Consider the following 15,369-nt stretch of genomic DNA (forward strand, 5'->3'; position numbering starts at 1 on the left):
AGGGGCTCGAGACCAGCCTGAGAAACATACTAAAGCCCCGTCTCTACAAAAAATACAAAAAAATTAACCGGTTATGGTGGGGTGTGCCTTTAGTCCCAGCTTCTTGAAGGGTTGAGGTGGGAAGATTGCTTGAGCTCCAATTGGAGGTCAAGGCTGTAGTGAGCGGAGATGGTGCCACTGCACTCCAGCCTGGGTAACAATGTGAGACTCTGTCTCAAAAATAATTTTCTTAAAAAAAGTACTGTATATATACATGTGCAATTGTGCTTTTAAAAAAAAAAAAAAAGGCTATGCACCAAGCAGTTTATGGTGGTAATCTCTAGAATATAGGGGTTACAGGTATTTCTTGTTGTGTTTATCTACATTCTTAAAATTTTAGTAATGCCCCTCTCCTTATATTAGGAGGAAAAATTAGCAATAGTTCAATTCTTAGTATGTATGTATGGTTAGTAAACTCAGAACAGAAAATAGGGCAAAACAACTAAAATGCTAAACATGGACAAATACAAGAAAAAAACTTCTGAGTCTTCAGAAATAATTTTGCATTTGAAAATATCTAATCTGATTAACATAATCTCTGATTTGTTTTCCTTTTATGAATAAAATCTAAAACGTTTTTCTTTTAATTCTACATTTGGTAATCATCATTTTTGTCTTTCCAGATAATGTTAGATATTGACATTTCCATGCCCCTGCTGTTGGAAAACTGAGTAAAACAACAAAAGAGATTCAAGATTATCAGCTGGACAAAACCCACTTTGATTCTGTAATAAGACAAGGGGGCAGATGCTAGAAATGCTAAAAGCAAATGCATTAACAGCACCCTCTAGTGTTATAAAATCTAACTGGCACTTGGTAGAAGTAGGAAATCTAAATGTAGTATTTTTTAAAACCTCTTTTGGAAAATTTCAAACATACAGAAAAGTAGACAAAATGAAAACACATTTTCATTTCATATTCAATTTGTTTCCAATTGCTGACTGTTCTTATTATTGTAGCAACTTTATATTTCATTAAGAGGTATCAGAGGCAACCAAGTATCTCCATGGGCCCTTCTCTGCCATTGGATTAGTAATTCAACTAATAAAATCCTTGGTTTTAAGTTGGGGCACACAACCAACTGAATTAATTAAGGCAACATTTCCCAGCCTCCCTTGCAGCTAGATGCAGCCAACCTTAGCCAACGGATATGGGTGAAAGTAAGCATGACCTCTCCTCTCCCTTCCCTCTTCTTACTGGCTGCAGGAACCACCTTGGACTATGTAAAAGAATCAACACTCTAAGAAGCCAAGCATGGTGGCTTATGCCTATATTCCCAGTGTTTTGGGGGGCTTGAGTCAGGAGGATCACTTGAGGATAGGAGTTTGAAACCATCCTGGACAATATAGCAAGACCCCCATCTGTGCAAAAAAAAAAAAAAAATTTTTTTTTTTTTGTTTAATTACCTGGGCATGGTGAGGTGTGCCTGTTATCCCAGCTACTCAGTAGGGTGAGGCAGGAGGATGGCTTGAACCTAGGAGTTCAACGTTCAGTGAACTATGATCACGACACTGCACTCAAGCCTGGATGACAGAGCAAGACACTATCTCTAAAAGTTAATTTTAAAAATAAAAATCAATACTCTAGAAATTTTAAAGCAGGGGACAGATTATGTGAGGAAAACACTTTGATTGTGTCATCCCAGCATGTTACAGCAGCTAAAACTATAACCCCCCACCAAAAAAAAAACCCAACAGGCCTGGTGCAGTGGCTCATGCCTGTAATCCCAGCACTTCGGGAGGCCAAGGCGGGCAGATCACCTGAGGTCAGGAGTTCAAGACCAGCCTGGCCAACATGGTGAAACCCCATTTCTACTAAAAATACAAAAATTAGCCAAGCATGGTGGTGGGCGCCTGTAGTCGCAGCTACTCGGGAGGCTGAGGCAGGAGAATCCCTTGAAACCAGAAGGCAGAAGTTGCAGTGAGCCGAGATCATGCCATTGCACTCCAGCCTAGGCAACAGAGCGAGACACTATCTCAAAAAAAAAAAAAAGAAACCTGACATTCAGGCTGGGCACAGTGGCTCATGCCCTTAATCCCAGCACTTGGAGAGGCTGAGACGGGTAGACCACTTGAAGCCAGAAGTTCAAGACCAGCATGGGCAACACAGTGAAACCACCTCTCCACTAAAAATACAAACATTAGCCAAGCGTGGTGATGTACACCTGTAATCTCAGCTACTTGGGAGACTGAGGCATGATAATCGCTGGAACCCAGGAGGCAGAGGTTGCAGCCAGCTGAGATCGTGCCACTGCACTCCAGCCTGGGCAGCAGAAAGAGACTCTGTCTCAATTAAAAAAAAAAAAAAGAAACCTGACATTCAGGCCGGGTGCGGTGGCTCAGGCCTGTAATCCCAGAACTTTGGAAGGCCATAGCGGACGGATCACTTGAGGTCAGGAGTTCCAGACCAGCCTCCAGCAGGGTGAAACCCCATCTCTACTGAAAAATACAAAAATTAGCTGGGCATGGTGGCGTGTGCCTGTAATCTCAGCTACTAGGGAGGCTGAGGCAGGAGAATCTCTTGAACCTGGGAGGCAGAGGTTGCAGTGAGCCAATATCAGGCCATTGCACTCCAGCCTGAGCAACAGAGTGAGACTCCATCTCAAACAAAAAAAAAAAGAAACCTGACATTCAAGAAAAAAAAAAATTGTATACTATGTCCATTCTAAGAATAAGAATTCGGACATTAAAAAAAAAACAACACAGAATCTGCAAAGTGCACTAGTAAGACATCACATTTGGAACAACCCTAGTTTCCAAATTTTTCAAAGGAAATACAAGATCAGTACATATTCTTAACCTGGGGAGTATGGTGGGGGAATAGAGGGTTGAAGTTATTTTTCTTCAGACGAACCAAATAGCAGGTTCATGGTAAAAGCTAAGCATCCGGGTGAAATGAATAAATTCATTGTTCACCTTGACTATCGAAAACTTATTATGGGCTTCTCTGGCAGACACTTAAAGCCTGGCCACTCAGCCATAATCTCAAGGCATGATTCAGAATGTATGCTGACAAGCACATACCACAATTCCAGCAATGAAGCAAAAACACTTCATCCAACTCTCAAAGCAAATCCACTGTGAAGACTGCCTGCACGATTCCAGCTCAAGACTCACATTACAATGTATCCTAGTTAGCAGGCTGCAGTAGAAGGGTTAGTGGTGAAGCATCACTGCACTGGCATCTGTACCCCTCACTGGACACCATGCATGGTGCTGTATGTGTAGGAAAGTCATTAACCAGTGAGCCGAAAATGCCTCTGTAAAATAAGATTGCTGCCCTACTCCTGTAGTTTCTGCACTTTTGTTTTTAGTAGTGGAACGAGTATCCTCAAACTAACTCTTATTCAAAGCCTGGAGGGGAGGGGGAGAAATCACACCAGTAGGAGGATTAAAATGGAGGTTTAACATTAAAATGGAGGTTTAACATTCTTCACTATAAATGAAGAATGTTCATTTAACATTAAAATGGAGGTTTAACATTCTTCACTATAAAGTTTTAATACACATTTTCCAGAAATAAAATAGTCCAACTAGTAAATGAAAAATTCCATGTATTTCTCAGCAAGAAAATACATTTATCTAATTTTCTAGCAGTAGCTGCAAATATTTACTTTTTTTTTTTTTTTTTTTTTTTTGGAAACTGGGTTATGAGACTGGCTAATTTTTGTATTTTTGGTAGAGACAAGGTTTCACCATGATGCCAAGGCTGGTCTCAAACTCCTGGGCTCAAGAAATCCACCTGCGTTAGCCTCCCATATTGCTGGGATTATAAGTGTGAGCCACCATGCCTGGCCGAGTGGTTGCAAATGTTATGCTGTACTATACCATCTCTTCACTATTTGGTTACCCTAACACAATGCTCTGATTCTGAATTAAAGAGAAAGAAAAAAAGATCATCCAAGAGCAAGAAGGGCAAAATTCAATTACTTTAAATAACTTTAAAATATAATCTGATTTTTAAATTTCATTCTTTGGATTAAAAAGCTGTATGAAAGGGCCAGGTGTGATGGCTCACACTTTGAGCACTTTGGGAGGCCAAGGCCGGCAGATCACCTGAGATAGGGAGTTCAAGACCAGCCTGACCAACATGGAGAAACCCCATCTCTACTAAAAATACAAAAAAAAAAAAAAAAAAAAAAGCACATTCCTGTAATCCCAGCTACTCAGGAGGCTGAGGCAGAAGAATCACCTGAACCCAGGAGGCAGAGGTTGCGGTGAGCCAAGATTGTGCCATTACACTCTAGCCTGGGCAACAAGAGCGAAACTCTGTCTCAAAACAAAAACAAAAACATGGTGTATGACATACCTATTAAAATGGTTAGAACAAAAAAAGACAAGTTACTGGAACCCTCATACTCTTGAGTGGGTATGCAAAATGGTACAACTACTTTGGAAAACCATTTGGTCATTTCTTATCAAGTTAAACATATATTTCCATAAGATCCAGCAATACTACTCCTGGGTATCTATGGCTGAATGAAACATTATGTTCAGACAAGAACATGTACATAAATGTTAATAATGGTTTTATTTTTTATTTTTATTTATTTTGAGACAATGTCTCACTCTGCTACCCAGGCTGGAGTGCCATCACTCTCACTGAGTACAATCATGGCTCACTACAGCCTCAACCTCTCGGGCTCAAGTGATTCCTCCCACCTCAGCCTCCCAAGTAGGTGGGACTACAGGTGTGCGCTACCACACCTGGCTAATTTTTGCAATTTTTGTAGAGACGAGGTTTCATCATGTTGCTCAGGCTGTTGCCTGGGCTCAAGTGAACCTCCCACCTTGGCCTCTGGCTCAATGGGATCACAGGAATGAGCCACTATATCAGCTATTTTTATTTTTAGACACAGGGTCTCACTCTGTCACATAGGCAGGATTACAGTGACAGGCTCATAGCTCATTGCAGCGTCAAACTCCTGACCTCAAGCAATCCACCCGCCTCAGCCTCCTAAGTAGAGAGAACTACAGATGTGTACTGCCATACTCAGCTAATTTTTTTTTATTGTCATTGTTTTTGTAGAGATGAGGTCTTGCTATGTTACCCAGGCTGGTCTCAAACTCCTGAGCTCAAGTGATCCTCCCACCTCAGCCTCCCAAAGTGCTGGGATTATAACTGTGAGCTACCATACCTGACCTCTAGTGACTTTATTTATACTAGCCAAAACCTGGAAACAACATTCACCTTGAACTAGTAAACATCAACTAGTGAATATCCACAAACCACATAGCATATCTCTATTAAAACACAATTATCATTTCACATTCATCAGATAAGTCTAGAATAAGAGTTTAGTAATATGAAGTATTGGCAAGACTGTGAATAAACAGGAATTCCTCTATCATGTTGCCAGAGAAGAAAGTTGGTTCAAATACTTGGGAGAACAACTGGTAATATTTAGTTGGTTGAAAACGTGTATGCACTATGATCCAGCAAGGCCAGTTAGCATACTCTACCCTTGAGAAACCCACCCAGGTGAGGACAGTCATTCTGTTCATTATGCTATTTCAAGAGGAGAATATTTAAGTAAGTTATGCTACATTTAATCAATGAAATAAAATACTGTAGTTAAAATAAACGAACTCTAGCTACTTGTACCAACATTTGGGAACATTTTCCAGAGTGATTAAGTAGGTGGTAGTACACACACATGCACACACACGAGATCTACTATTTAAGGTTTTAAATCACGCAAGCATTATTATATGTTGGTTTGTGAATATATAAGCGTGTAACACAAAAGTAAAGATATGGACTGTAAAGGTACCTCTGAGAAGAAGAGAAAGAGGGAGATGAGGCTAGCGGAGAGGACAAACCAGGTATCGGAAATGTTTCAATTTCCTTAAAAAGCAAAAACAAAATACCTGAAGCAAAAATGATAACATGTTTAGATTTATTAGGTCTCGGTATCCAGCAGGTAAGTTTCATTCTTTTATTTTCTTTATATTTGAAATGTCACAATTAAAAACAAACGTTTAACCAAAGACTATCTTTAAAAGGATACACAATCTGAACACACAAAAACTGGTAAAAGTGGCTGCCTCCAGAGATGGAAATGGGACCAGGACCAGACAGGAAGAAGGCTTATTCTCTGATTATGCATCCTTTCTTTTTTGAGACAGAGTCTCGCTTTGTCCCCCAGGCTGGAGTGAGGTGGCAAGATCTCGACTCACTGCAACCTCCACCTCCCAGGTTCAAGCAATTCTCCCTACAAGTGCGTGTTACCGCTCTTGGCTAATTTTTTATATTTTTAGTAGAGACAGGGTTTCACCTTGTGAGCCAGGATGGTCTCGATCTCCTGACCTCGTGATCTGCCCGTCTTGGCCTCCCAAAGTGCTGGGATTACAGGTGTGAGCCACCACACTTGATCTATATATTTTTTTAATTACAAATAAGTTTGACGCCCTCTTTACCTCCAGCCCCCAGAGTGGGGCCTATTTAAAGCAAGCTTGTCCAGTCCTTGGCCTAGGACAGCTGTGAATGCAGTCCAACACAAATTCATAACTTTCTTAAAACATTTGAGATTTTTTGCGATTTTTTTAAGCTCATCAGCTATCATTAGTGATAGTGTATTTTATGTGTGGCCCAGGGAAGCCAAAAGATTGGACACCTTTGATCTAAAGTATTTTTATTTCACATAAGGACAGGCCACTGAGGACACGATTGAGATTCCAGCCCTGACTGTGCCATTGATGAGTTCTATCATCTTGGGAGGGGATTTAATTTTGGGGATGATTTGACCCCCTCCAAGTGTCATATCACTTCTAAAATACTGTCTTTTATGAAAACACAAACATATCCCCCTCAGCCAGAGATTCTCTACGCCACAGGGAGCGAAAAGCAGTTCTCATGTAACCTTGACAGGAAAACTTGTAGAATTTGTTCGGACAGTTCCACACAGACCATCTCCAGTGATTGCCTCATAGCCTCTGTGGGTAGAGATGTATGCAGACAGTTGCCCTTACGCAAGGCAGCATGAGGTGAGAGGAGGGCAGGAAGTTGGGGGAGTGCTTATCTGATCACTTGTTTTCTTAATGAACTAAGAAGCAGAGGTCATGGCTGAGAGTAGAAATGCTGGGTATCTGATTGGACAGAAGTGGCTATGGAAGAAGAAAAATGACGAGAAAAATTATATTATTTAAAAAAAAAAAAATCAAAGTCCAGCTGAGCCCAGAACTCATAATGTGAAATAGAGAAAGTCACCTTGTTGTCTGGTTTCTCTCCAGCAGAGTTCAACCAGCGCAAAACAAAACAGAATAGTAGGACCAGGGCCTGAGAGAGCTTGACACGTTCTGGAGGCAGCTCAGAGAGGGAGGAGACCATTTAGTAAGATGGCAGCCACGTGATTTCCTGTGGCGTCCACAGCAGGTAAAAAGGACTGGGGAGGCGAGAGGAAGCTAGAGAGCACCACAGAGCTGGAGCACAGGACCAGTGAAGGGGAAAAATGAGAGCTAGGTAGGACAGGGTGTATAGACACACTCCCAGCTCAGGATCCCAAAGTGCTGTCTGGGAGATGACTGGGCCCGGGAGAGCTGATATAAACTGGAAATAAAACTCCCTGCAAAAGGTAAAGGGACAGTGAGATCTCATGACCGGATGAGCCAACGACTGAGAGATGATGCTAGAAGACACAGTGGAAAAAAATGTGGCAGGCCAGAAGCCAACATTCAAGGGGCATAAAGAAAGGTCAAGAAGTTGCTAGATGGCCTGGCGCAGTGGTTCACACCTGTAATCCCAGCACTTTGGGAGGACAAGGCAGGTGGATTATCTGAGGTCAGGAGTTCGAGATCAGCCTGGCCAACATGGTGAAATCCCATCTCTACTAAAAATACAAAATTAGTCAGGTGTGGTGGCACGCACCTGTAATCCCAGCTACTCGGTGGGCGCTGAGGCAGGAGAATCGCTTAGAACCAGGGAGGCGGAGGTTGCAAGTGAGCTGAGATCACACCCCTGCACTCCAGCCTGGGTGACAGAGCAAGACTCCATCTCAAAAAAAGTTGCCAGATGATGGCAAAGAGGAAAAAGGCTTCAAAACTAACAAAAGTAGTTGAATTAAGGCTGGAGGACACAGCCTGCTTGCTATTCCCTCTACCTGGAAATACTGCAGCACCTGGAGAATCTAAATACCAATTCCTCAGCAAATCCTTTCCACACCCCTCAAAATCCAAACCACTCACTGCACTCTTTGCTATTCTCCCAAAGCAAGGAGCACAATTCATGCCAAATGTTCTTCGTTATCCAAAGCTATGCTTTTCTCAGGTTCATGAAGCCAGGGATCCACGTTTTCTGGGTTTATCCAGTTCCTAAATGGTGATCAGCAGAAGATAAGTGGAGGGCATATACCTAACAATGTATCCAGCAAGCCACCAGGTCAGGAAAACAGGTGCTCTGGCACGCTGGCTTCAGGACCCCTTAGTCACAGCCACACACACTTAAAAGTAGTCTGCGTGGCTCTAAGAATTCCTAAGGCTGCCATAACTCCTTTACTATGATTCTCTGTTGCCAGCAGGAATAGGACCATATGTAAGCTTTCTTATTAAAAAATGTAAAAAAATCTGGCCAGGTGCAGTGGCTCACACCTATATAATTCCAGCACTTTGGGAGGCCAAGGTAGGTGGATCACTTGAGGCCAGGAGTTCAAGACCAACCTGGCCAACATGGTGAAATCCCATCTCTACTAAAAATACAAAAATTAGCCAGGCATGATGGCACATACCTGTAGCCCCAGCTACTCCTGAGGCTGAGGCACCAGAATCACTTGAACCCAAGAGGCGGAGGTTGCAGTGAGCCGAGATAGTGCCACTGCACTGCAGCCTGGGTGACACAGTAAGACTCTGTCTCAAAAAAAAAGCAAAAAATCAAAAAGGCAAAAATAAAATGTACCATTTGTAATTTACACAACAAATTATAAATTTACTAAATAATTTTTAACCTTCCTTTAGCATGCAAGCACTTTGGATATACTGCTAGTGGAGTAATAATTGCCCTAACTTTTTTATTTTTTTTGAGATAGGTCTCACTCTGTCGCTCAAGCTGGAGTGCAGTGGTACGATCATGACTCACTGCAGCCTTGACCTCCCTGGGCTCAGGTGATCCTCTCGCCTCAGCCTCCCAAGTAGCTGGGATTGCAGGCACGCGCTAATTTTTCTACTTTTTGTAGAGATGGGGTCTCGCCATGTTACCCTGGCTGGTCTTGGAACTCCTGGGCTCAAGCAATTCGACCACATCAGCTTCCCAAAGTGCTGGGATTATAGGCGTGAGTCATTTCACCCAGCCATAACATTTTTAGACGGTAATTTAACATCACCAAAGGCTCTAAAAATACACATAGCCTTTGACCTAACAATTTCACTCTGAAGAAATTTATCCTAGCAAAATAATTAAAACAGGCTTAAATTTTTCATTTTGTGAGTGTTCATTAAAATAATGCTTAGAGTAATCCAAAACCAGACGGGAAAATATTAATGCCGAAAATAAAGGACTGGTTGGTACAACTGTGGGCACATTCTTACATGAGTATATTTCAGAGATTAAAACATGGGTGACTGACATGGCAACGTATGGAGTGCATTATTAAACTGAGAAAAAGGCAGGTTTACAAAACAAACCTGATAATCCCATTTCAGTGTGTGCACACATGCAGAAAACAAAGGGACACCAAAAAATTAGCCAGGTGTGGTAGCACATTCCTGTAGTCCCAGCTACTCAGGAGGCTGAGGCAGGAGGATCCCCTGCACCAGGGAGGTAGAGTTGCAGTGAGCCGAGATCACACCACTGCACCCCAGCCTGGGTGACGAGAGCAAGATTCTGTCTCAAAAAAAAAAAAAAAAAAGACGACGACGACGACAAGAAAAAAAGGAAAGAAGAGAAGACTAGAAGAGAAGGGAAAAGAAGAGAAAAAAAGAAAGGAAGATACCAAAATAGTAAATGATTATCTCCAGATGATGGGATTGTATGTGGTTTTTTCCCCTTATTTTTCTATAGTGTACATATGTCACTTTCATAATTCTTAAAAGCTTGAGCCATTATCTAAGGACAACACTAAAATAAATATACGGGTAAGACAAACTAGAAGAGAAATTCTGGCAGTCAACAGCAGTGCTGAGAAAAAACACCCTATTGATATAGTCAGTGTACTCCTGGAGAGAGTGCTGGGAGGGTTAGAGTTTCCTGGTAACCAGGAGGCTAAATTTCTCATTCCTAAGGGTGTGCTGATGGCACCTGAGTAACTTAGAAAACCAAAGGTGTGGTCAAAAGGTAAGCGGTCTTCACATTCGGTAAACCTACCGTGTTCAGGGATTCCTGATTTTCCTTAAATCCTTTTTATTCTTGGATCTCAACTCTTCCAAGGGCTATTTTTATCTAATATTAGTTATCATACTTCTTCACATTTTCTAGATCTTCTTTATTTGAAAAAGAAATGAGACTCATTCATTGCAACCAAACTTTAATTTGTCAAAATTACAAACTGGCTGGACCCAGTGGCTCACATTTGTAATCCCAGTACTTTGGGAGGCCAAGGCAGGCATATCACTTGAGCCCAGAAGTTCGAGATCAGCCTGGGTAACAGAGCAAAACCCCGTCTCTACAAAAAATTAGCCAGGTGTGGTGGTGTGTGCTTGTAGTCCCAGCTACCAGGGAAGCTGAAGAGGAAGCATCACCCTCGGCTGGGGGCGGTGGCTCAGGCCTGTAATCCCAGCACTTTGGGAGGCCAAGGCAGGCAGATCACTTGAGGTCAGGAGTTGCAGACCAGTGTGGCCAACATAGAAAAACACCGTCTCTACTAAGAATACAAAAATTAGCTGGGCGTGGTGGCATGCGCCTGTAATTCCAGCTACTCAGGAGGCTGGGGCAGGAGAATTGCTTGAACCCGGGAGGCAGATGTTAAAATGACCCAAGACTGCCACTGCACTACACCCTGGGTGACTGAGTGAGACTCCATCTTAACGAGCTATAATCATACCACCACACTCCAGCCTGGATAACAGAGGGAGAGAGACCCTGTCTCAAAAAGAAAATTAAAAAAAGAATTATAAGCTATAGAACATATTTGTGATTCTTGGGTAAAAAAGAAAAATATACCTATAGACTGAGGTAGGGGGCGGCAGGGGAGATCAATTTACTTGTTGAACTGGTTCTTATGCATTTTCCAGGCAACTGAAAATCTAAATTTGAAAGGAAAAAGGTGAGGAAGGGGAAGCTTTAGTAGCACCGTTCAAGTGTGAGTATGTATTACTACATAGTCCCTGAAATAGAGGGGGCTTACATTATGAAATACTGAAAACTCCAAGAGCTTGGAAGTTGAAAACATATTGCTCAGTGGTAAATAAAGCAATGTGGTAACTGTGCTATCCAATGTGCGAGCCACCAGCCCCAGGTGGCTACTGAGCACCTCAAACGTGTTGGTCCAACTGGTGTGTGCTATGAATGTAACATATACAATAGACTTTAAAGGGTTACCATGAAAATAAAGAATGTAACTATCTCATTAATAATTTTATATTGATTGTGTTGAATTATTTTTAATATATCAGCTTGTAAAATATATTACTAAAATTAATTGTTCTTGTTTTCCTTTAACGTAGCTACCTCAAAATTACATATGTGACTTCCATTATAATGGTATTAGGTACTGCTAGTCTAAAAAATGTGGATATCAGGGAAAGAGAAAACGCTATTTCAGAGCACACAACCAGGGTAATCATGATAAGACCACATCCTATGAATGTGTAAACTTTTGATAGTTTGATTTTACACACACACACACACACACACACACACACATAAACACACGCAGAGACATGGCCATCTTTATCCAAACATCAAAGCCAACCCTATCATTAATATCCTACACAGTCAGCTGGGTAGATAACATGATGGGGAGCAGGTGCCATAACCTAATTTTCCACACACAGAACTGAGACGAGGGAAGGAGGCAGATATAAAAGAGACCAAAGCAGAAATCCAGAAGCAGAAATCTTGTGCTAACGAGAAGCGCAAGACAAAAGGTCAGAAGGGCTGGAGGCAGGGGCTCTTCGAGGGAAGCCCAGAACCAGTACGAGAAATCTAAATAAAACACACGGCCCATCCAAAGGTAAACACTACTCAAATCCAGAAAGGCTTTATTGCTATTGATCTGAAAGTTCCAGTTTACGGCAAACCTAAAACAAAACAATATGTGTATTTAAAAAGGATTATCGTTAGAAGTCACGAGACAAATTTATTGATTTTTTTAATACCATACAGAAAAATCAGCAAACAACTTAGACAATTTATAAACAGCTGGTCTTAATCCAACACTAACATGTTGATTTTTCAAAATAACCAGTTGAAAAGGCCAGACTTGTTCTAATTTGCTTGGAATCTCTTTCATAGTAACTGTTACACAACTGTTCCATCTTCCTTCCTTACCTTCTTATGTAAGCTCTGTAATCACCATCAGTGTTTACATAGGTTTGTGAAACCACCCAATTTCTCCAGTAAATATTTAATTATCTTGTTGCTACTGATCAAACCATAAGCAACGCAGCATTTTTATACAACATGTCTGGTAATGAGAAAGTGAGACACTGACGTCAACAGCACAAAGACTCTAAACCAAAAACACCAGGATTTCCCGATACAAGGCTTCTTGGAAATCAGGCACCAATAAAATAGAAAACTCTCTTCACTGCTCAAAACTTTTGATCCAGTTTATATCTGAGTCCTGCAACATCTGTGGTGGTTCTAGCAAATGCTAAAATACCCTTCGACCAGAACCAGGTACCCAGTCTGCAGGCTTCAGGCACCAAGCAAAGTGGGTGTTCTCAGCTATAAAAGCCAGGCACTAAACGGTCATCTGTATGATATTAACGACGAAAATGAAAGGTATGAGCAAACCTCCTCTTTTCTCAGTTTAGTAAGAGCGTAACATTTCAGCATCTGTACTGATCATCTCAAGGCAAATGGAATGACACCAACCATCCAACTAGATCCCTGACTGCCTTGGTGGGCTGGGGCAAGGAGATGGAGACACATTATGCTGAGGCTCTTTCCCACCTGATGGTACAGCCCGGACACCTAGCAAATAAGAGAAAACACATACAACCATCAAACTGGGCAGGAGAGCTCAGAGACACTGGAACTCCAGGCTGGAAGTTGTCAGAAATGACTTTTACAAAGTGAGATTAGGGTCAGTCTTGAAAGATGGCAGGAATCCCAAGACGGATGCCACCAGGGAGGTCCAGAGGTAGGTGGCAAATGATGGGCTTTTGGGCGCTGAACACAACAGCCTAACCCCAGCACCTGGAGGTCAGAGGGCAGGGAAGCAAAGGAAGAAAAACCTTTGTGGAGTCAAAGTAGCCTTGAAAGGCGAACATCAACACAGAACGGCTTCATGCAACATGAGTTTCTGGGCAGGCAAGGAGAGCAGTCGTCCACCACAGGATAATGGGGATCAAAATGGAGATCAATAAGCTTCTGTGTTAATCCAAGGAAAAGGACCTTGGCAACTGTGACGGTAAAGTGCCAATGAGAAAAAAGGATGAACTAAGGGAGTGATTTCAAAGAAAGACCTGGAATTAAAGGTGACCTCTAAGAAAAGAGCCAGGTGTCCTCTTCCTTCAGAAATAAGTAAATATTTGACAAGGCTTGACAAGGTAAATCATTAAAAATGTCGGGATGTATATTTTTCTTTTCTTTTTTTTTTTTTTGTTTTATTTTTTGAGACTGAGTCCGGCTCTGTCATCCAGGCTGGAGTGTAGTGGCACGATCTCGGCTCACTGCAACCTCTGCCTCCCGAGTTCATGCATTTCTCCTGTCTCAGCCTCCAGAGTAGCTGGCAATACAGGTGTGCGCCACCATGCCTGGCTAATTTTTGTATTTTTAGTAGAGATGGGGTTTCACCAGCCATGTTGGCCAGGCTGGTCTTGAACTCCTGACCTCATGATCTGCCCACCTTGGCCTCCCAAAGTGCTGGGATTACAGGTGTGAACCACCACGCCCAGCTTTATTTTGTTTTTAGTAGTAAGTAGAGACTTCTTTATTAGAAGTGTTTTTTTGTTTTCTTGTTGTTGTTTTGTTTTGAGACAGAGTTTCCCTCTTGTTACCCAGGCTGGAGTACAATGGCACAATCTCAGCTCACTGCAACCTCTCGCCTCCCAGGTTCAAGTAATTCTCCTACCTCAGCCTCCCAAGTAACTGGGATTACAGGAATGTGCCACCACGCCCGGCTAATTTTTTGTACTTTAGACAGGGTTTCTCCGTGTTGTACAGGCTGGTCTCGAACTCCGGACCTCAGGTGATCTGCCCACCTCAGCTTCCCAAAGTGCTGGGATTACAGATGTGAGCCACCACGCCCAGCCTTTATTAGAAGTCTTAAAAATTTTTTTAAAAGGAGTGATCCCCTCTAAGTATTTGTAAAAGGTCTTATAAGCGTACACAGAAAGTAAATTTTACTGCACATAAAAGTTTTTAAAACAACACTGACATAACATTTTACATCCACCATACTGAATAAATTTAGTTTTAACAAGTCAATGTATCTGACAGCATCCTTTTTTTTTTTTTTCTTGAGGCAGGGTCTCACTCTGCCACCCCGGCTAGAATGCGCTGGCACAATCAGAGCTCATTAAATCCTTGAACTCCTGGGCTCAAGTGATCCTCCTGTTTCAGTCTCCAGAGTAGCTGGGACTACGGGCGGGCACCACCACACCCAGAAGCAGAGTATCTGGGAGAATGTGTCAGCAGATGTGAAATACTTGCGGCTTTTCTGCAGGATAATTTATCAATATATATCAAATTTTTAACAGGTCATGAACTGTGCCCATCACTATTACTGCTAAGATGTTTTCCCCAAGAAGAAATCTGATTGCAGTATTGCTTATAATAGCAAAAAATTAGAAATAATCAAAATGTTCATCAAGCTTTGAGGATAAGGGAAACAGCAGGAGGAGGAAAAAAAGAATGCACCTTAGTAATGTACATGTGGTTAGTCTCATTAATTAAACTGCAGAGAATGCTTGAAAAGGAGCGAGGAAACAATTCTTAAATCTCTTTCTACTCCAGGGTCCTCATGTATAAATCTCATGGAGGGCCCCAAGAGCAGGAGGTACTCAACAAATTTTTGCTGTTAATAAAGTCAAAAGCATGAAAGAAAACTGAAAATATTTACCTCCTACTTCGTAATTAATATAAGTGGCAAGACTGTGCCTGTTTATTTTCTAGTTTAATCTACTTACGTGGAATTTGGCCTAAAGAAGTCCATTACCTTATCATTAACATTAACATAACAATTCATTATTCCAAAGGCTGTGCATTTAGACTGTTCTCGACAGGTAAAAAACG

The 15,369-nt window shown here is 41.8% G+C and overlaps 1 protein-coding gene across 5 annotated transcripts in view; it reads right to left on the reverse strand.

Annotated features, from left to right (window-relative positions):
* The window catches only part of LOC105481564 (solute carrier family 23 member 2), a 147,158-nt gene that overhangs the window by 100,847 nt on the left and 30,942 nt on the right, over positions 1–15,369 (reverse strand). Inside the window, exon 1 of one of the 5 annotated variants that reach the window (XM_071079633.1) lies at positions 1,446–1,558. The exons of the other annotated variants lie outside the window; for them this stretch is intronic. The gene's annotated coding sequence lies outside the window, so the exon portion shown is untranslated. Of the gene's footprint in view, positions 1–1,445; positions 1,559–15,369 lie in introns of those variants that run through there. 5 annotated transcript variants of the gene reach the window in all.

The sequence above is a fragment of the Macaca nemestrina genome, chromosome 15, assembly GCF_043159975.1.
Source record: "Macaca nemestrina isolate mMacNem1 chromosome 15, mMacNem.hap1, whole genome shotgun sequence".
Classification (NCBI taxonomy): Eukaryota; Metazoa; Chordata; class Mammalia; order Primates; family Cercopithecidae; genus Macaca; species Macaca nemestrina.